At 42.2% G+C, this 22,086-nt stretch overlaps 1 protein-coding gene across 1 annotated transcript in view; it reads right to left on the bottom strand.

The window, feature by feature from the left end:
- LOC120057042 (arginine--tRNA ligase, cytoplasmic-like) overlaps positions 1–22,086 on the bottom strand; it is a 211,084-nt gene that overhangs the window by 134,841 nt on the left and 54,157 nt on the right.

The raw sequence follows: 22,086 nt of genomic DNA, 5'->3' as shown, positions 1-22,086 counted from the left end.
ATAGCTGGCCGCCTGGCCAAACTGCCCAATCGGTGGAGAAGGGCCTTGATCAGGGACGTGACCAAGAACCCAATGGTCACTGACGGCTCCAGAGTTCCTCTGTGGAGATGGAAGAACCTTCCAGAAGGACAACCATCTCTGCAGCACTGCACCAATCAGGCCTTTATGGTAGAGTGACCAGATGGAAGCCATTCAGTAAAAGGAAATGACAGCCAGCTTGGAGTTTGCCAAAAGGAACCTAAAGGACTCTCGGACCATGAGAAACAAAATGCTCTGGTCTAGTGAGTTCAAAATTGAACCGGAATGCCAAGCGTCACGTCTGGAGGAAACCTGGCACCATCCCTACGGTGAAGCGTGGTGGCAGCATCATGCTGTGGAGTTGTTTTTCAGTGGCAGGGACTGGGAGACGTCATGATCGAGGGAAAGATGAACAGAACAAAGTACAGAGATCCTTGATGAAAATCTGCTCCAAAGCGCTCAGGACCTCAGACTGGCTTCACATTCCAACAGGACAACGACCCTAAGCACACAGCCAAGACAACGCAGGAGTGTCTCTGAATGTCCTTGAGTGGCCCAGCCAGAGACCGGATTGAACATCTTTGGAGAGACGCTCTCCATCCAACCTGACAGAGCTTAAGAGAATCTGCAGAGAAGAATGGGAGAAATCCCAAATACAGATGTGCCAAGATTGTAGCATCATACCCAAGAAGGGTAAGTGGACAGTTTGATTTCACAGAAGTGTGATTGACTTGGAGTTACATTGTGTTGTTTAAGTGTTCCCTTTATTTATTTGAGCAGTGTATATATATTACTTTTTAGTATTTATTTCACTCAATGATCATGCTGCTGCTCCCCCTATGGTCATTCCACCCCACCCCCTTAACAGTCTTTACTCTGCCTCCACCCCAATGGATTGCCACTGTTGTTATTATGTATATAGTGCTACTTCTATTATTATTATTTTTTACCGTTTTCATTATTTTATTTCACTAGTCCTGCATGTTGGAGCTCAAAGACTAAGATTTTCACTACCCTGCAATCACACCAGAGTAGGCTACCCAGTAATTTACAGATCGCTGCAGTTTACCCATTGCTGCAGCTGTACACAGCCCATCTGTAAATAGACCATCCAACCAACTACCTACCTCATCCCCATATTTGTTTTTCTGCTCTTTTGCACACCAGTATTTGTACATCCTCATCTGCACATATCACTCCAATGTAAATTCCTAAATTGAAGTTACTTCGCCACTATTGGCTTATTTATTGCCTTACCTCCTTACTTCATTTTAATTTGCACAGACTGTATACAGATTTTTCTATTGTGTTATTGACTGTACGTTTGTTTATCCCATCTGTAACTCTGTGTTGTTTTTGTCTCACTGCTTTGCTTTATCTTGGCCAGGTCGCAGTTGTAAATGACAACTTGTTCTCAACTAGCCTACCTGGTTAAATAAAGGTGAAATAAAAAAATAACAATTTGTTGTATTAAAAAAGATTCTGATAATGTCTCCAGTCATTTAAAGTGTAGTACAACTGCATGAAATGTGTTTATAAAAGGCCAAATTTTTCCCATGCAAAGAAACAAGAAATGTATCTGATATATCTGAACCTACCAGGTACAACCCTAAATCCGTAACCATGGGCACTCTCTTAGATACCATCTTTACCAACTTGCCCTCTAAATATACGTCTGCTGTCTTCAACCAGGATCTCAGCGATCACTGCCTTCATTGCCTGCATGCATAATGGGTCCGCGGTCAAACGACCACCCCTCATCACTGTCAAACGCTCCCTAAAACACTTCAGCGAGCAGGCCTTTCTAATCGACCTGGCCCGGGTATCCTGGAAGGATATTGACCTCATCCCGTCAGTAGAAGATGCCTGGTTGCTCTTCAAAAGTGCTTTCCTCTCCATCTTAAATAAGCATGCCCCATTCAACAAATGTAGAACTAAGAACAGATATAGCCCTTGGTTCACTCCAGACTTGACTGCCCTTGACCAGCACAAAAACATCCTGTGGCGTTCTGCATTAGCATCGAATAGTCCCCGCAATACGCAACTTTTCAGGGAAGTCAGGAACTAATATACTCAGTCGGTTAGGAAAGCTAAGGCTAGTTTTTTCAAACAGAAATTTGTTTCCTGTAGCACCAACTCCAAAAAGTTTTGGAACACAGTAAAGTCCATGGAGAATAAGAGCACCTCCTCCCAGCTTCCCACTGCACCGAGGATAGGAAACAATGTCACCACCGATAAATCTACGATAATCGAGAATTTCGATAAGCATTTTTCTACGGCTGGCCATGTTTTCCATCTGGCTACCCCTACCCCGGCCAACATCTCAGCACCCCCTGCAGCAACTTGTATGCTCTCGTTGGCTGCAGCAACCTGTATGCTCTCGTTGGCTGGCCCTCACTACATATCCGTCGCCAAACCCACTGGCTCCAGGTCATCTATAAGTCTTTGCGAGGTAAAGCCCTGCCTTATCTCAGCTCACTGGTCACCATAGCAACACCCATCTGTAGCACGCGCTCCAGCAGGTACAGTTGAAGTCGGAAGTTTACTTACACTTAGGTTGGAGTCATTAAAACTCGTTTTTCAACCACTCCACACTTTTCTTGGTAACAAACTATAGTTTTGGCAAGTCGGTTAGGACATCTACTTTGTGCATGACACAAGTCATTTTTCCAACAATTGTTTACAGACAGATTATTTCACTTATAATTCACTGTATCACAATTCCAGTGGGTCAGAAGTTTAAATACACTAAATTGACTGTGCCTTTAAACAGCTTGGGAAATTCCAGAAAATGATGTCATGGCTTTAGAAGATTCTGATAGGCTATTTGACATAATTAGAGTCAATTGGAGGTGTACCTGTGGATGTATTTCAAGGCCTACCTTCAAACGTAGTGCCTCTTTGCTTGACATCATGGGAAAATCAAAAGATATCAGCCAAGAACCCAGAAAAACATTTGTAGACATCAAAAAGTCTGGTTCATTCTTGGGAGCAATTTCCAAACGCCTGAAGGTACCACATGCATCTGCACAAACAATAGTACACAAGTATAAACACCATGTGACCACCCAGCCGTCATACCGCTCAGGAAGACACGTTCTGTCTCCTAGAGATGAACGTACTTTGGTGCGAAAAGTGCAAATCAATCCCAGAACAACAGCAAAGGACCTTGTGAAGATGCTGGAGGAAACAGGTATAAAAGTATCTATGTCCACAGTAAAACGAGTCCTATATCGACATAACCTGAAAAGCCGCTCAGCAAAGAAGAAGCCTCTGCCCCAAAACCGCCATAAAAAAAGCCAGACTGCGGTTTGCAACTGCACATGGGGACAAAGATCGTACTTTTTGGAGAAATGTCCTCTGGTCTGATGAAACAAAAATAGAACTGTTTGGCCATAATGACCATCATTATGTTTGGAGGAAAAAGGGGGAAGCTTGTAAGCCGAAGAACACCATCCCAACCGTGAAGCATGGGGGTGGCAGCATCATGTTGTGGGGTTGCTTTGCTGCAGGAGGGATTGGTGCACTTCACAAAATAGATGGCATCATGAGGATGGAAAATTATGTGGATATATTGAAGCAACATCTCAAGATATCAGTCAGGATGTTAAAGCTTGGTCGCAAATGGGTCTTCCAAATGGACAATGACCCCAAGCATACTTCCAAAGTTGTGGCAACATGGCTTAAGGATAAAAGTAAAAGTATTGGAGCGGCCATTACAAAGCCCTGACCTCAATCCTACAGAAAATTTGTGGGCAGAACTGAAAAAGCGTGTGCGAGCGAGGATGCCTACAAACCTGACTCAGTTACACCAGCTCTGTCAGGAGGAATAGGCCAAAACTCACCCAACTTATTGTGGGAAGCTTGTAGATGGCTACCCGAACCGTTTGACCCAAGTTCAACAATTTAAAGGCAATGCTACCAAATACTAATTGAGTGCATGTAAACTTCTGACCCACTGGGAATGTGATGAAAGAAATAAAAGCTGAAATAAATAATTCTCTCTACTGTTATTCTCACATTTCACATTCTTAAAATAAAGTGGTGATCCTAACGGACCTAAAACAGGGACTTTTTACAAGGATTAAATGTAAGGAATTGTGAAAAACTGAGTTTAACTGTATTTGGCTAAGGTGTATGTAAACGTCCAACTTCAACTGTATATTGCACTGGTCATCCCCAAAGCCAACACTTCCTTTGGCCGCCTTTCCTTTCCCAGTTCTCTGCTGCCAATTACTGGAAAGAATTGCAAAAATATCTGTAGCTGGAGTCATATCTCCCTCTCTAACTTTAAGCATCAGCTGTCAGAGCAGCTTATCGATCACTGTACCTGTACACAGCCAATCTGTAAATAGCACACCCAACTACCTCATCCCCATATTATTACTTACCCTCTTGCACAACAGTATCTCTACTTGCACATCTATCACTCCAGTATTAATGCTAAACTGTTTTTTTTCACCTCCATTACCTATTTATTGCCTACCTCCCTACATCTGCAAGCACTGTAAATAGATTTGTCTATTTTTCTTTTCTATTGTGTTATTGTCTGTACGTTTGTTTATGTGTAACTGTGTTGTTGTCGCACTGCTTTGCTTTATCTTGGTCAGGTCACAGTTGTTAATGAGAACTTGTTCTCAACTGGCGTACCTGGTTAAATAAAGGTAATAAAAAATGTGATTTCATGTTGGGCAACATTTCTATAGGCTATGCCATTTTGTGAGAAAGCAGAATTTTGATGGCCTTATTAAAAATAAGAGGATCCCATCAGCTTTCTATAGGCTAGGCCTACTATATTTATTTCTCAATTTTCCTAATATTAAGCACATTGCTTTGCTTTACAACATGAGTATAGTCTACCTGGCTGGCATGAAAATGACCTGCGGGAAAAGCATCCTCCATTCGCTATTTAAGTGCATAGATGACAGGAATTTTTTTCCCCTGCCCTTGTTCCAACAGGTGCATGATAACGGTCCATTCTAAATCAAAACCAATTTCACACATATATTATTTAGTATATGTAAAAACTAGATTAAATTAAGAATAGCCTGATGGATGACAATATTATCACTTGTGAATGATGCCCAGCATGTGCAGTAAGGCAAGAAACAGCATGTCTTTTTTTGCAACTTTTTCAAATCATAGTCACACACATCATGTAGCCTAGCCCATAGACCTATGTTTTGATAAGGTTTCTATCACAACTAAAGTGACCAAATAACTCCAAACGTAGCCTACAGGCCTACAACCCCTGGAACACGGTTAGAGAGCACATAGCCTAGAAAGCCAAGTGAAATGTGTTCTTATAAACCCAGCCATTGCTCAATCGCATGTGAAAACAGAGTTTTGACTGGCCACTATTTAAAACAGGATCCCAGCTTTCTCGTGCTGCTATATTTATTGCTAAATTCTTAAAATTAAGCACATTAATCTGTTTTACAACCTGGCATACATAGGCGGCGCATGTGTTTCAAGTTTGGGGAAGCTAATTTTCACCATAAAAATGCATATTTATAATAAAGCATTCCATGCATCATTGCATCTGCAGACTTATTTAAGATAGCCTACTATTCATAATGTGATGAGTAGATTGGATAGTCATAATTTAGGCAACAAAAAAAAGACAGTTCAAAGCATGGTTGAGCTCGTATAGCCTAGGCTATTTTTTATGTATTTATTTTATTTCACCTTTATTTAACTAGGCAAGTCAGTTAAGAACAAATTCTTATTTTCAAAGACGGCCTAGGAACAGTGGGTTGACTGCCTTGTTCAGATTTTTACCTTGTCAGCTCAGGGATTTGATCTTGCAACCTTTCGGTTTACTAGTCCAATGCTCTAACCACTAGGCTAACTACCTGACGCCCCAAATCATGAAGTGTTTATGAGTTGATTTTCGATTGCATTTGCATTGATGTCAGAGTGATTAGAGGGACAATAGATCGCTGAGTACCAGGGCATTAGTGACTGGCAGTTAGCCAGTTTGGTAGGCTACTAATGACCATCAGTAGCAACAGTGCAGTTTTGGAGAAGCCTAGTTACCGTGACTAAATGGTCATGTGGAATTTGACTGCGGTAATATGGTCACCGTAACAGCCCTAGTCACATAAAACAAGGACACTGCATGTTTTTTTGTCATACCTAGTAGCCAGGTCTGTTTGTGCTTTAGTCAACTTCTCTATCATGTATAGCCACGCTAAACATTCCAGAAGAAAAAGATAAACAAACTAAACTACTGCAATTCTGTTTCTATAGTTCATATAATTTAATTCACTAATATAATACAATGGGTTCTGTCGACAAAATCATTGACAATAATAACTGACAATTAAATCATAATCAGTAAACTCTTCAAGCAGTGTTTGTGAAAACTAGACATCACATTCTTGCATCCTCTGTCCTTGTTTCCTTCACTCGTAGCCTCTCCTTGAAAGTACATTGGAGCCTGAGGGGAGGAACTTTAACTCCTCTCCAACCAATGTGCTTTGAGAGGGAGATGAGGAATGGTGGAAACAAGGGGAGAATCTCAATTTCATTTCCTTTATTCCTCACGTCCTCTCTCCTCGCTTCCTTCTCAAAACCCATTGGATGAGAAGGAGAGACCTCTGAGCTTTTCATCCAGTGGGCTTTGAGGAGAGAGGATGCAACGAATCAAGGAAATACAATTGAGATTCCCTCAAGGACAAAGGAAGCAAGTATGTGACAGCTATTACATTTTTTTGACAGTGCCTGGCTGACTGAGCTACCATACTACCCATGGCCTGTACAGAAACAACCCCTAGCCCCTACTGCCCAGAGTCTAGACACTTGTGAAGATCTGAGAGGGATTGATGGCTGGTGACACTGTGACAGCTCCACCTTACCCTCTGATAGGCATGGTGGAATTTTGCCCGTATTGCTTAAACCTGTCCAATTCTCTCAGATCTCCAGAAGTGTCTAGGGTTAGAGGTTGTTTCTGGACAGGAACCCACAACCCTTTAGGTGTGGACCTACTGCACAACACTTAAAGCATTGATTGGATGTTTAATTAAATTGCTATACACACATAGATTTGCACAGGTGTAAACTGGACACACCGACGGCACCCTATCAGGCTGAATAGACAGGTCTGGGTAGCTCGAGACCTGCTGTAAACTGTGAAATAATATTTACATGTCTACTATTCACACCCATGCTTAATTCCAGCTAATTGGATGTGCAACCACTGACTAACTATAGCTAGGGCATATATCTAGAAATATATACTGTTGTTTTGTCTGTACAGCATAATTTAAGATTACCAATGGTTAGCTTGGTAGCTAAAATATCAGTTAGCTAACCATTTACAGTAACAGCAGTTCATTAATAAGTCAATAAACGCTAAATCTAAACACTAAATCAGAAATTGAGAAATCTTACCTTATCAGTTCATTAATGAATTAATAGATAATAGATTCATAGAATGGAATTAGAAGGGTGACCTCCTACTTTGAAAAAACAGCAAGTGTTGGCTGTGCACTTGACCAGACATTCGACATTTAATCCCACCCACATTGGAATATAGAAATATCAAGTTTTTTGTTTATTTTATATGCAAAAATATTTTCTTTCGATTTCCTTTTAAAAACTAACAAACAAACCGTTTGCACGTTCCCAATTGCTCTGTTTTAAGTCGAGAAACAAACTATCAAAACGTACATATTATCCACTAAGTATGCTTATTATCTTGACAACATAGACACCAAAATGTTCTGTCAATCCTCAAGATCAACATAATTCCCGCATTTTGGCTGTTGTTAAATCCCGTGCAGTATCACACAAACTCTTCATCACTTGCCTGTCATTCAGAAAATCCTTTCCCGAATCAGCTGATGTTGCGCGCGATAATGTCCGCATGTAACTAAACAGCTAGACATCAAACTCACATCAAACAACTATTATGTGTAATTATTGAATGATTGAATGACATTATAGATTTTAGTTGTATTAATCATATTACAAAGTTACTCTTTTTGCATGAAGCGTTGGATTTTTCAAGCACATACATTATTTTGGATATGTGTGCTCATGAAAACTGTTTTCACACCTTAACATAGGGAGATACGAAATGTTGCAAGGTTACAGTACACTTCCGACATTTCCATACAAAAAAAGAATCCGACAGCAATATCCAGGAATTTCACAGGATCAAGGTCAATGTGTAATTAAATTGAAGAAAAAAAGCCACAGTATTATTAATGTAACCGCTCCAAAAAAGTTGTCTGCTGCAAGTAATGCTCACTTGTGATGGTAGTTTATAGAAAGACCCATGTGTAATGCTGAAATTTAACCACTTTTCTCACATTACATGTGTCAGTATTTACCGTCACTCATTGGCATTGTATTTTACAAATCTAGTCTTCTGAATCATTAACAAAATCATGTTTCAGATATTTCAAGATAATTAATATAATTATGCTGTTTCCCCAAAAGTATATTAATATTAATATTGTAAAGGTGTTGGTGTTGAAAATGTTACAAATAGCGAATTAATACAACTGCGAAAAAATGGACAGTGCAACATTGGATCACGTTGTACAAATTCAGCTTTCGTATCAAAATCAAGTTGCCAGTCCAAAGCGCTACAAAATGGCAGCTGCTCAGTGGTCCGAGCCACTGTATAGCCGACTTTACATTAGTTAATTGGCGTTAAATTACCTATGGAAGAATATGAAAATGTTCACACCACCAGTGCAGACATTATAACAGTGATCATCCCCCACGCGTTCTCATTTGTTTACATTAGTCATTTGGATTATTATTATTTATTTTTTTACCGCACAGACCTCTGGGCCACTAATTTATTTGACGCGGTGAATTGTGGGCAGTCATTGGTCCTCCGAGACGTACTGTCAGAGACAGAAGAGGAAAGAGACACCCCACTCGCTGTATTTTTCTGGTTCAATTAATGTCAATGAACTAAGTAGACCCGACCAGGCCCAGCTGCAATTGCATTGGAGTCTGAGAGACGCACCCAGTTAAGTAGACCGGAACTGATTATTTGTTTCAATGGTAAACGGCTTGTGTGAACTATCTTCATTTATCCACCATCTTTGTTACTGTCTGCTGCTCTTCCATCGGAAAAGATGGCTGCCTCGGCAGCATCGGCGGGTTCTACCCCCGGTTTTTGCCCAAGCTACGCCGTGATATGCTCTTTTCTAGAGCGGTATGGAACCTTGCTTGATTTACCGGAGCTTACATTTCCACAGTTGGAGCGATATCTCCAAGACACAATCTCAGGTATAGTTTGAAAAGCGCGATCTACTATGGGAAGATGGGACTCCACATTGCATAGTGTTCTGTGTCGTTCGTACTAGTTGTGTTATTGTGTGATTTCCAAGCATAACCCATTTTATATACATGTATTGTTGTCCCAGATGTATTATTAGGATCCAGGGTGAAATAGATGCATTGTTTAACCGTGAACTGACCGAAGATCGAAGGGCTTCGGTGTAATTTGGGGCTTTAAATTACAATTTATTTCCCAGCCAAGCCAGCCTTTATCTGCCAGGGACTGAAATGCACTTCATCACACAGCCTACAGAAAATATTGTGCTTTGAACTTTTGCACAAAGGTGATCTGTTTTTAACATTTATTAAAGTATATTGGGCACTCCTATTATTCGGGTTAGGATTGAGTGTGTTGCGTTAAGGACAACATTGTCCATTGTGTTTACAGGTTAAGTAATGTTTTGGCATAGTGGTTCGCTCGCGCTGTATTGCGCATGCGCACGCTCATCTTCAGGGCTTCCTACTCAATGGTGTCCTGCTGTAATTACGCAAAGAATGGTCTGCTTTATTCAAACTATTTTGGCGGATTTTGGTTGTTTGTATCACACATACTACATTGTTATTCCATACTTCCATATTATTGTATTAGTCATGTTACGTTTTTGTTTTATATTGTTAGGAAATTAGCAAATATCTCATTTGAATGCATTGTTTTAATAAATAAAACCACGTTGCATTATGCACGCCTTTAAATTTGGTATTGTGCACTGTCCCAGTGTCTCCACTTTAGAGATGTATGACTTGTCTCCTCTCCAACGCCCAGGAAGTTCCAATTCAAACTCCCAATCTCTGCAAATCAAATCAAGCGTTATAATGTCAAAATACGTTCGTTACTCAGCAAATATGGAGTTTCGCTGAGCAACGTTCTTCATTTACTTCGTTACGTCCGGTATGTACTTTCAAAAAAGGTTTAAATAAAAATGTACAACCCACCGAAAAAAATGCCTATTGGCACCTCCAATATCTGGCTTTACTGCCAATCACAGGTCGGAAGTCTACAACAGTTCAATGAGGTCTCCAAGATGAATTTATTTTGGTTGTAAATGTTTATTTAGACCTTTTTTGGAAGTACATACCGGCCATAACAGGAGTAAATGAAGATAGTTGCTCAGCGAAATTCCATATTTGATGAGTAACTCATTTATTTTGAGTTTTTACATTATACAGCTTGCAGAGCAGTCGAATCAGAGCTTTCTGGGCGTTAGAGAGGAGACTCATTGGCGACATCTCTAACGCACAGATACTGGGGCAACCGTGGACAGGAGTTCTTTTTAATATGTGAAGACATTTTTATTTTCTTATTCCCCACTCTCATCAAAACCTATTTTAATTCCTTTGTCTCCATGTGATATTAACTAATGCAAAACTAAATCATTTGAAGTGCTAGTGGACCAATACCTATAAATATTATGAAATGTCGTATGATATGGATTCATAACAGTGTGTGAGTGGGATTCATATTCAAGATATACATGCTGTAGCTATTTATTGGCCTATACAATAGGTGATATGTGGTTGAGAAACATTGATGTTTACAAAATGGTGTCATTATCCCACCTCTCCCCTCAGTTCCAAAGATCTTGGTGGACCTTCACGTGAAGTTGTTGAGGAAGATTGGCAAGTCAGTGTCCGCAGACAGATGGGAGAAGTACCTTGTGAAGGTAAATAGATCTCAGAACAAGGCTGGACATTTTCTGCACACTCAGATACAGTTAGGCTTAGCTTAATAGATTAATCACATTTAAATATATTCAATTTTTGTCAAATACAGGCAGTGGCATGAGTCTGGGCATTCTGAATGATGATAGTATTGAGGTTAACCAATGGCTGATGGAATGTGTTTTCTTACAGGTGTGCCATGAGTTCAACAGTACTTGGGCATGGGAGCTTGAAAATAAAGGATACAAGGACATGTCTGTGGAGTGCAAGACTGGAATCCTCAAAGTAAGGTTGCAATATAGCTATAATTAGGCTAGTTCTGCATGCAAAGACATGCAACATATATTTCCAAACAAGATACAAACAAGATATATGGTAAAAATTACGCATATTTTCACGTTCTTAAATAAGGCCTTTCTTCTGTATGGTACAAAAGTAAATTCTCTGAAAATAGTCATGCCAGTGGTAGTGGGACATAACTTGTGCAGTTCACCCAAGTGTGTTTTTGTATTGCAAGTCATATTGCTGTTGCAATATTCCATAAAAAATATTGCAATATATTTGGCCATATCATGCAGCCCTACTAACATCATTTTTTTCTTCTAAGTGCAACATTTGTCATACTTTCTCTCTTTTCTATCCAGCATTTGTGTGAATGCCAGTTTGATGACAATGTAAAGTTCAAGACAGCAATCAATGAGGAGGATCCCGATAAGATGCGGCTTCTCCCCATTGGCAAGGACAAAGATGGCCTGATGTACTGGTTCCAACTTGACCAGGACAAGAATGTGAGGGTCTATGTGGAGGAGCAGGATGACCTGGACGGGTCTTCCTGGAACTGCATTGTCAGGTACTGTGGAACCATTGGAATGAGGGGCCGGATGTGATTCAGGGGATGAAAGAGACATACTGTTGTACTGCAGAGCCTAAATGTCAAAGGTCTTGTATTCCAGGTGGATCATAGATTACTTGGTTTATATGTAATTTTACCACAAGATTACTAAACTGGAAAGAGTTATTTGAATTATCCATCTCTATACAGAGACAGAAACAGCTTGGCTGAGATCCTGGCACTGCTAAAGACTCAAATCGACCCAGCACTGTTGACAAAGAAAGAAGGAGAGGAGGAAGAAAAAAATAATACTGGGGGAGAAGGTAGTGTTATATCAACAAGGCTTGTTACACCAATAATGTCATCTGTTATTTGTTGTTTACTCACAAACATTTTCATGATATTGATATTGCATGAGTTAAGTAATTTGCCTGGAATTGGATCTATTTTGTCAAAGGTAAACAACTTATTTCCCTGATAGATGCAGTTTTAAATCTTGAACTTTTATTTTCTATGAATATATCATTCTGTTGTAACTGCAATTCCTATTTATACCTTTTTTCCTATCGGGGAAGTTAAAAAGACAGAGGATACCTCAGAGGATGAAGAGGACAAACCCTCCAAGGATACAGCTTCCTTAGTCTCCCCAAAAACCGAGATTACAGAAAAAGAGGAATCAAAACTAGACGAATCAGATGCCAAATCCTCATTGAATGGCCTCAAAGACGAGTCAGAGTCAAAAAGCCAGTCAGAGGAGCCTATGGTGGATGACAAGGTCACCATAAACACCCAGGCCATCAAAGAAGAGCCAATGGAGGTGTCAGAATCCAAGGAGAGCACAGCCACAAATGCTACAGAGCCTCTTGCAGAGAAACCTTGTCTGACGCCACAGACAGAACAGACAGATGAAGCCAAGAGGAAGACTGCAAATGAACTCCAAAGGGCGATGAAGAATGACCAGCAGGCCAAAATCCCATTGAAAAAGAGAGAGATGAAACTTTGTGAAAATGTTGATAATAATAGTGGCGGTGGCAGTAGTATCTTTGTGCGAAACCCATCTGTTACTCCTGTCAAAGAATCTCCTGAAGTTGAGGAGACAAGTAAAGAGGTCTCTGATGCCCCGGTGGGGATGTGTAAAAGTGATCAAATGAATGGTGATGCTTGGCCTACAACAGAAAAAAGTGTCAATAATGGTTTGAGAGACTCTGCTGATGGCAAAAAACGGCAAACAAAAGCTGCTGCTGGGGAAGAACGTAAAGCAGCAGAAGCTAGTGCAAAGGAGAAAATAAACCTGGACAAGGAGAAAGAGGAGATGGCAAGCAACACTGAGGTGGCCATGGCCAATGAAACAAGTCTACAGAAAATGGTTCCAGCAGAAAAGGAAAGCACTGAAGATTCAGAGGAAGTAAAAAAATCAGCCTTAAAAGAGGCTAAATCTCTGTCCCCTCTAATGACAAAGCCATTGACTTCATCTAAGGATGCAACAAGCCCACCGGAGAAGCACGCTGATTGTAAAGAGGAACAAAAAGTGAAGGTATCCAAGTGGGATGTAAAAGTGTGTCGTACAGAACACACAACCTATACATCAATAGAAACCGATAAAAACCCTTTGTCTAGTAAGTTACAGAAACCAGATGAAACTAACAGAACAGATTCATCCATTACCTCTCAAGAGGTCAAGTCAGCTGTCTCTAAGGAAACAGATAAAACAGTTGTCAATAAGGACGGTTATCCCCTTTCTGTCGTGAAAGATATGGAAAAACCACCCAGCACAAAAGGTACAGAAAAGTGGTCAAACCCTAAAAACCCAGAAACCTCAGTCATCACTAAACAAACCGGGAGACCTGACCCAATTACAGAGAAACCAGACCGCTCTAAATGCATAAAGATGCCAACAGTCATAAAAAATACAGAGAAACCACCTGACAAAGAGGGTGTAGAGAAATGTGATGTTTCTAAAGATATCAAAACTTCTGTAATTAAAAAGACAGAGATTTCAGAAAGGGGTAAAGATGCTGAGAACCTGGCCATCTCTCAAGAGACCAATAAGTCCTCATTCCTTAAAAAGGCAGACAAACCTGTTTCCAATAAAGAAGCAGAGAAACTGGAGAGCACTAAAGAGACTGATAAATCGTTGGTCATTAAAATGACAGTGAAACCAGAGGCATCTAAACATACAGAGAAATGTGATAACCCTAAAGACATTAAAATGTCAGCTGTCACCAAGGAGAAACCTGCTGTAGGCACAGATGCAAAGGCTGCCGCTGAGGTGAAGAAAAAAGCTGTCCTGGAGAAAGACGTTTTCTCAGCGTCTATCTGTAAAGATGAAATGAGAACTGTTGCTAAAGCGACTAAGACACAATCTGGACCAAAAGACGTGGAGATGGCAGACGTCTCTGAGAAAACAACCCAATCACAACTGGATGAACCCATAAAGGTAGAGAAATCGGCTACCCCTAAAGATGCAGAGAAATGTGCTACCCCTAAAGACACAGAGAAATCTACTAAATTGGTTACCCCTAAGGAAGGTGGGAAATTGGCTACCCCAAAAGACACAGAGAAATCAGCAATGCCTAAAGACACAGTGAAATATGCTCAATCGGCAGCGCCTAAAGACGCAGAGAAATTGGCTAACCCTAAAGATGCTGAGAAGTCTGCTAAATCAGCTACACCTACCCCTAAAGATGCTGAGAAGTCTGCTAAATCAGCTACACCTACCCCTAAAGATGCTGAGAAGTCTGCTAAATCAGCTACACCTACCCCTAAAGATGCTGAGAAATCGGCTAAAAACACAGAGACGACCTCTAAAAAGATAGAACAATCTTCTAGGGGACAGAAACCAGACACTGAAGAAACTGAGAAACTGGCAGACACAAAGACAGTTGCAGAAAAAGGAGAGAAACTTGTCACCTTTCAGGACGCCAAGCAATTACCCTCTCTCAAAAAGTCTGTCCCAGTGGAGGGGAAACAGGAGGAGCCTATGGAAATGCGTTCGGAAAAGTCAACACACGACAACATAAAGATCAAGGGACATGCTGAAAAAGGCTGGCCAAAAAAGGCTGTTAAAAGTGGAGTGAAGTCTGAGACCAAGCCTATCAAAGACCCAAAGCCCATGGACTGTGATGCACCATCAGAAAAACAGGCTGTTAGTAAGAAGGCATCATCTCTCACAGAGACTGAGGGTGAGACGGACAAAAGCCAGGACAAAGTCATCAAGGAAGATTCCACAACACAGGGATGCCCCCAAAAAGAGGATGGGAGTAAGGATGATCAGGCTAAGAAAAATGACAAAAAGGAGGATGATGGAACTGAGAAAGATGTCAAAAATTCAACGGTAGCAGAGAAATCGGGTCAGGCAAAAGCAAGTGAGGGGTCTGAGGAAGATGAGAACAAGAACAAAGAGGATGAGGACAAGAGTGAAAAAAAGGATGCGGGAACAACATCAGAGATCCAAGAGGAGGGGATTCGCCTGAAAATACGCGGGATTACCCACCGGAGGAGAGCTGAGCTCCAGAGGAAGGAGAGGGACTCTGGGTCAGATACTGGTGAGACTGGGAGATCCCTGAGGAGGTCACCCAGGATCTGCAGGCCGACCGCTAAGGGGGTGGAGTTCCAGGACAGGAGGATGGAGAAGAAAGAGGCCACACCCCCTGTAGAGAAGGGTGATGAGGAAGAGAAAACTGTTCAGAGGAAACCGAGAGAGAAGGTTGATCAAGATGGACTGTACAAATCTAAGGTAAGTTCTTTCAGTAACTGCAGATATTTCTACATTCATATGTTGGATTGTGAATGCATGTTTTTGGATCAACAGTGTCTTTTAGATCAGGGATTCACACATTGTCAGCCATCAGGAACTTATGTGTATGCTGTCCTACATTAGCTTCATGAAACCCAAAAGTTAGAATGTCTGTGTTTATAATTTGGCTGTCAAGATGACATCTGTTTTCAGGGGCGACGGAGGAGAAAGACCCGGTGGTCCAACACTCGAACACAAAGGCGCAAAAATAATGGTTCTGGTGAAGACGATGAAAGCGAGTCGAGCGAAGAGGAGAGCGAGGAGGACAACAGTGATGAGAGCTTTAAGGTGGAGAGGGGCAAGAGGAGGAAGAGGAACAGGGAGAGGCACAGCGACGACTCTGACACCTCCTCGGATGATGACCTCCCTCCTAACGATGACCCCTGCAAACACTGCGGCCTCCCCAACCATCCTGAGCTGGTGGGTCCTGAAAATGTGATCCCTATTTTCTCAGCTCAATAAATGGCACAATGGGTCGCATATAGTTGTGATAATTATAATGGAATTGCCCACATGGTGGGCTGCAGGGCTCTGGTCAAGTCCACATAAGTTTCAGTCAATTCAGAATGTAAATCAAATTCCAATTCCACATGTTTGTTATTTTAAATGCATTGAAGATAATTAAAATTGGAATTTCAGTGTACTTTCTGAATTGAAATGGAATTGACCCCAACCCTGGTGGGCTGTCAGTGGTTATACTATATTCATATTATGTATCTAAACTGACTGATAAGACTACAAAATAATGTGTTCCAGCTAATACACCTTCGTGTTCCCCTCACAGATTTTGCTGTGTGACTCGTGCGATAGCGGCTACCACACGGCCTGCCTCAGACCCCCTCTCATGATCATCCCAGACGGGGAGTGGTTCTGTCCACCCTGCCAACATGTAAGTAGCCACCAGATGGTAAACAATTGGTAGTTGCACTACAGTTTGGATGCTAGCCACATTATTGTTTTAAACTAATGGCTTGCTTTATGTGTGGTATTATTTGTCATTCTTACCCCTCTTTCCTCGTGACCCCTGCAGAAGCTGCTCTGTGACAAGCTTGAGGAGCAGCTTACTGATCTCGATGCTTCCCTGAAAAAGAGGGAGCGCGCTGAGCGACGGTATCAACCTCTGAACCATGACCCATGGTGTAAAACAGCAAATGACAACAGGAAGATAATGTAGCTCATAAAGTTGTTTTAAATTATTTTATTTTCTCCCTCCAGAAAAGAGCGGTTGGTCTATGTTGGAATCAGTGTTGAAAACATCATCACTCCCTCGGTAGGCAGCATTTGGTTGCTATGGTTATACCATCATGGAAGTCAATTGCAACACATCCAGAATTCAGTGTGTTTGTAGGACATCTGTGTAAGATGGTCTGTCACACTGTTCCTTGCCTAGCCTAGACTGATGTCAGCATAAATGTTTGCTTCCTATATTGTACTGTGAACTGACACATTGCCAACTGTCATTTTTAGTTGGCGATAGAGGAAGAAAGGGAGGATGAGGTGGTGAAAAAGGAGAAGAAAGAGCGAACCAAGAGCTGGGGTCGAAGGTCGACAAGGGCAAAGAAAAGCATAAGCTACAGGTATGACGTCTGTACTGAACTCATGGTTATCAGAACATTGTATGTGCTGTGTGTGGCTGGTCTTTATTTATTGTTTCAGTATGGTGGCTGATAAATTCCCTGAATAATTTCAACGTCTTGTTTGCAGGTTTGATGAATTTGATGAGGCTATTGAGGAGGCAATTGAAGAAGACATCAGAGAGGCTGATGGTGGAGGTAGGAAGACATTATGGAATATGGCAACCACGTCCCAGAATTATGACTTTCATTCAATAGTTTATGCTGCGTTTTATTGATGTTCTGAAATCATTTTTGGCTGCATCATTTCATCTGTGCAAACATGCTGCTTGCTCAGATGCCCCAATAATTGTGCACTCCTTTAATAAGGGTTACGAAGAGTCAAGTCTGAGGCTGTATTTCATCCTAAGATAGATGTTCCCTCTCTGCCCTCGTATACATATCCACTCCTTTCAGTTCTGTCAGGAGGAGTGAACGAGGGTAAAATAGGGATTTTCCCTGAATGAAATGCAGCCTCAGAGCTTTTTAACTTATGTAGCCTGCAAACAATCTTTGTGTGCCTGTTGGATTGAGTCTAAATGTTAACATGTGCTGCCCTCTACAGGAGCTGGTCGAGGCAAGGACATGGCCAACATCACAGGCCATAGCAGAGGGAAGGACATGTCCACTATCCTGGCAGCAGGAGAGGGTGGCGAGGGCAAGGAGAATGGGTGCCCGCCGCGGCCCAACGCCGGCCAGCGCAGGAAGAAGCGCCGGCGTCTCAACGACCTGGACAGCGACAGCACTATGGAGGAGGAAGAGAGCGAGGACGAGTTCCGTCTCAGTGACAGGTAGGTTCATTAGGAAAGTGGGAGGTAGGGTTCATTAGGAAAGTGGGAGGTAGGGTTCATTAGGAAAGTGGGAGGTAGGTTCATTAGGAAAGTGGGAGGTAGGTTCATTAGGAAAGTGGGAGGTAGGTTCATTAGGAAAGTGGGAGGTAGGTTCATTAGGAAAGTGGGAGGTAGGTTCATTAGGAAAGTGGGAGGTAGGTTCATTAGGAAAGTGGGAGGTAGGTTCATTAGGAAAGTGGGAGGTAGGTTCATTAGGAAAGTGGGAGGTAGGTTCATTAGGAAAGTGGGAGGTAGGTTCATTAGGAAAGTGGGAGGTAGGTTCATTAGGAAAGTGGGAGGTAGGTTCATTAGGAAAGTGGGAGGTAGGTTCATTAGGAAAGTGGGAGGTAGGTTCATTAGGAAAGTGGGAGGTAGGTTCATTAGGAAAGTGGGAGGTAGGGTTCATTAGGAAAGTGGGAGGTAGGGTTCATTAGGAAAGTGGGAGGTAGGGTTCATTAGGAAAGTGGGAGGTAGGGTTCATTAGGAAAGTGGGAGGTAGGGTTCATTAGGAAAGTGGGAGGTAGGGTTCATTAGGAAAGTGGGAGGTAGGGTTCATTAGGAAAGTGGGAGGTAGGGTTCATTAGGAAAGTGGGAGGTAGGGTTCATTAGGAAAGTGGGAGGTAGGGTTCATTAGGAAAGTGGGAGGTAGGGTTCATTAGGAAAGTGGGAGGTAGGGTTCATTAGGAAAGTGGGAGGTAGGGTTCATTAGGAAAGTGGGAGGTAGGGTTCATTAGGAAAGTGGGAGGTAGGGTTCATTAGGAAAGTGGGAGGTAGGGTTCATTAGGAAAGTGGGAGGTAGGGTTCATTAGGAAAGTGGGAGGTAGGGTTCATTAGGAAAGTGGGAGGTAGGTTCATTAGGAAAGTGGGAGGTAGGTTCATTAGGAAAGTGGGAGGTAGGTGTTCATGAATCAGAACAGGGAGGTTGTGTCCATAAGGCACCAAATGGAAGACAACGGACTGAAACGCGGAGGGACTACCTAGACTTTTTTGTTTTCCACTGCAAAATGTTTTTAAACATTTCCCATTGTGTGCCATAATGAACACAAGCCATGGTTCCACTTAATTGATGGCTATTACAGCCACAAAGGTGTGACACAAAGGGGTGTTGAATTAATTTGTCACTCATTCTTCTGTTTTTTTCTCTCTCTCCACTGCACATTTTTTCATGTAGTACGGAGGAAGAGGAGTTTGTGGCGTCGGACAAGAGCGATGCAGAGAGCGAAGTGGCAGTCGACTCCAATGACGACAGCGACTTCGGCAGCACACAACGCAGAACCGCCAGGACAAGGAGGCCGGCCAAACGTCAGAGGAGCACTCAGCCGCGACGGCGCCGCAGACCACGAAGGTACTCAGACGATGAAGAGGAGACTAGTGAGGAAGAAATGGGTATGTTGGCATCGTCATTTCCTCTGTGGTTTGAAAGGACATTACACTCCAGAATCAAACTTTGTTAGATGTTTTCAGATCTCAAAAGTGGTCTTCTTTTGGGACAAGTTCCAGGCCATCTGTTTTGTTGATTCAGCTTTATGCCGTAATCCAAAATTAATTGAAAAGGTCCTGATTTGTGGCACTTATCAGTTCCTTTCATTTGGAGTTGAGGCCTTCAGTACGCTGGTTAGACACAGCCAATTGTGTGGGATGTGGATCCATCTTTTGATTTTAAGGTCTGAAAACTTCTGTGTTGATTTTGTAATTGTCCTTTTAAAAACCTATAGGTATGTGATGTGGCTCTCTTTCTGTGTTGACCTGTGTAACTAGTGTCGGAGGGCTCCAGTGAGTTCAGCGATAGTGACCTGGACTGTAGCCGACGCCGATCCCGCCGGAGTCAGACGACGAAGCAGGTCAACTACTGCGAGTCGTCCGGAGACTCTGACGGCTCTAAGGCCAACACAAACCGCGACAAAGTCAAACCGTGGCGGCGCCTCGCCAGTTCTGACAGCGAAGGTCAGGCAGACATTTTTTTTCTAAACGCGTGCTCTTTTCCTCACCGACCCCGCCATTAGCATAGGTTCTCTGTAGGATGTATGTAAACTGTAGTTAGTTGGCTAATATTTTTATTTATTTAACGTGTCCTCACTTGCCGTCACTTTAACTGATATTAACAATATGGTTTTATCTAACGTCCATGGTTTCCATGTACCTGGTTCTTTCAGCGAGCTCCTCCAGAGGCTCGGACGACAGCGAGAGGGAGAGGACTAGGTTAAAGAGGAGGGCCGACTCATCCGAGAAAGAGTCCCAGCAGCACCGCAGACGACTTTCACTGAAACGGCGGCGAGCCTCTGAGGAGGACGATGACGACCACGATTCCGATGAATCATCGGAGGGAGAACGTCCTGTCCGCAAGCGTGTGAACCGCATCGACTCGGACGACTCTGACAAGGAGGAGAAGGAGACGAAAGAAACCAGGGAAGAGGAGGAAGGGGGGGTGCTGGGGAAGGGAGCCAGCCCGTTGGACTACAGCCTGGTGGAGCTGCATCCCCCCACCAACGGACAGAGTCCCATCAAGGCCCTAGAGGGCCTGGCTCACATTGGGCCCCAAAAACCTGTGGCCACAGCTGTCGCCATAGCGCCCAATGGACTGGAGTTGGCACCACAGGATGATGATGAGGATGACCTGCTGGGGGTCACAGACCTGGTGGACTTTGTCTGCAACAGTGATATGTTGTAAAACTCAAGTTGTACGTTTGTTCTTTTCTGTAGTATTTTGTTAATGTTTTTGTCCTGTCCTTATTATAAAAAGGTTTTATTCATCCTCCTTGTCCCCCCCCCCCATTAGTATGACGCCATCCATCCATATGAACTGGACATCTTACGGGGGGGGGAGAAAGTTCATTGTCTTCACACCTTTCGTAGTGTGATTGTACAGTCATTGAGAGCACTAACTCCGAAGGTTGTTAAGTGGCACGTTACTTTGCATTGTCTTATCCTCTGTACTCGGTCACCGATGGACATGTGGGTCAGATACTTGACCGTAAATGACACACAAATCAACCTACCTGTTTCTCCAGCCAACTTCCAGGGTTGTCTACTCAGGGGTCCATCCACTACCCCCACATACAAAGAGTCCATCTCCCAAATTCTTGGTTGTGTTCATTAGGCCCCAAACGACAGAAAACAGACAAACCGTGAGGGACTACCTTGCCTTGTCCATTTTTAAGAAATGCAAATTTTCCATTGTGTGACCTAATGAACATGACCCATGACTTCCTATTCTCCTGAGAGGCACCTCTCAGTGTTCCTGCCTGGGAAAGAGGACATTTTATTGTATGACATTAATTAATTGTTTGTTGGTAGGATGTAGATGTGTATTGTTGTTCAACATATTTATGAGAATAGATGTCAGGGGTCAAACTGCATTCCATTTACGACTTAAATGAACCTAGTTTTGTGGATCAACTGCTGGAAACCAATCGTTGTTTTTATCCCCCTGCTCTTTACCCCAAACTTTAAATATGAATGTCTTTCACTTTTTTGATATTTGAATTCCACATTTTAATCCTCCTACATCGATCAAACTATTTATTCTTTGTTTTGATGTGTTCAATTCGTCAGTTGTTTGATAAGCTAAACCATTACACAGGTTTCCCACTTTCTTTTATAGACCATTTACAACAAGCACTGGATGAAAAAGCATGAGCATAACAGTTTACGTCAGCATTCCCTTAGGAAAACGGGACACAGAACCATCATCATCATGCTAGAAACAACTTTTTTTAACTGACAGACTGACAGACCAGACCCACAACCGATCCCATACTTTCTAGAAAATACAATCTCCAAAAGAGTGTTTTTCTCATGGATTTGGTTAATTGTTTTTACCCAAAGTATTGAACTGCAGCCTATATCCCGTTTTTATTTTTATCAAACGTTCCCATCAAGTGGTATTTTAACCGTTTTTAATTATTGTTACAAAACACTATCAAGGCAGCTAGCTCCTCAGTGCATCACGCCAAATTACAGGTGTCATTTAATCAACATTAAAATCTGTTAACTACCACCACATTGACAAGACTTTCCTTTAAATGGAGGTTT

Source organism: Salvelinus namaycush, chromosome 12 (genome assembly GCF_016432855.1).
Source record: "Salvelinus namaycush isolate Seneca chromosome 12, SaNama_1.0, whole genome shotgun sequence".
In the NCBI taxonomy this organism is placed as follows: domain Eukaryota; kingdom Metazoa; phylum Chordata; class Actinopteri; order Salmoniformes; family Salmonidae; genus Salvelinus; species Salvelinus namaycush.
Note: the sequence above shows the minus strand (reverse complement) of the source record. Positions and strands in the feature narration are given on the sequence as shown.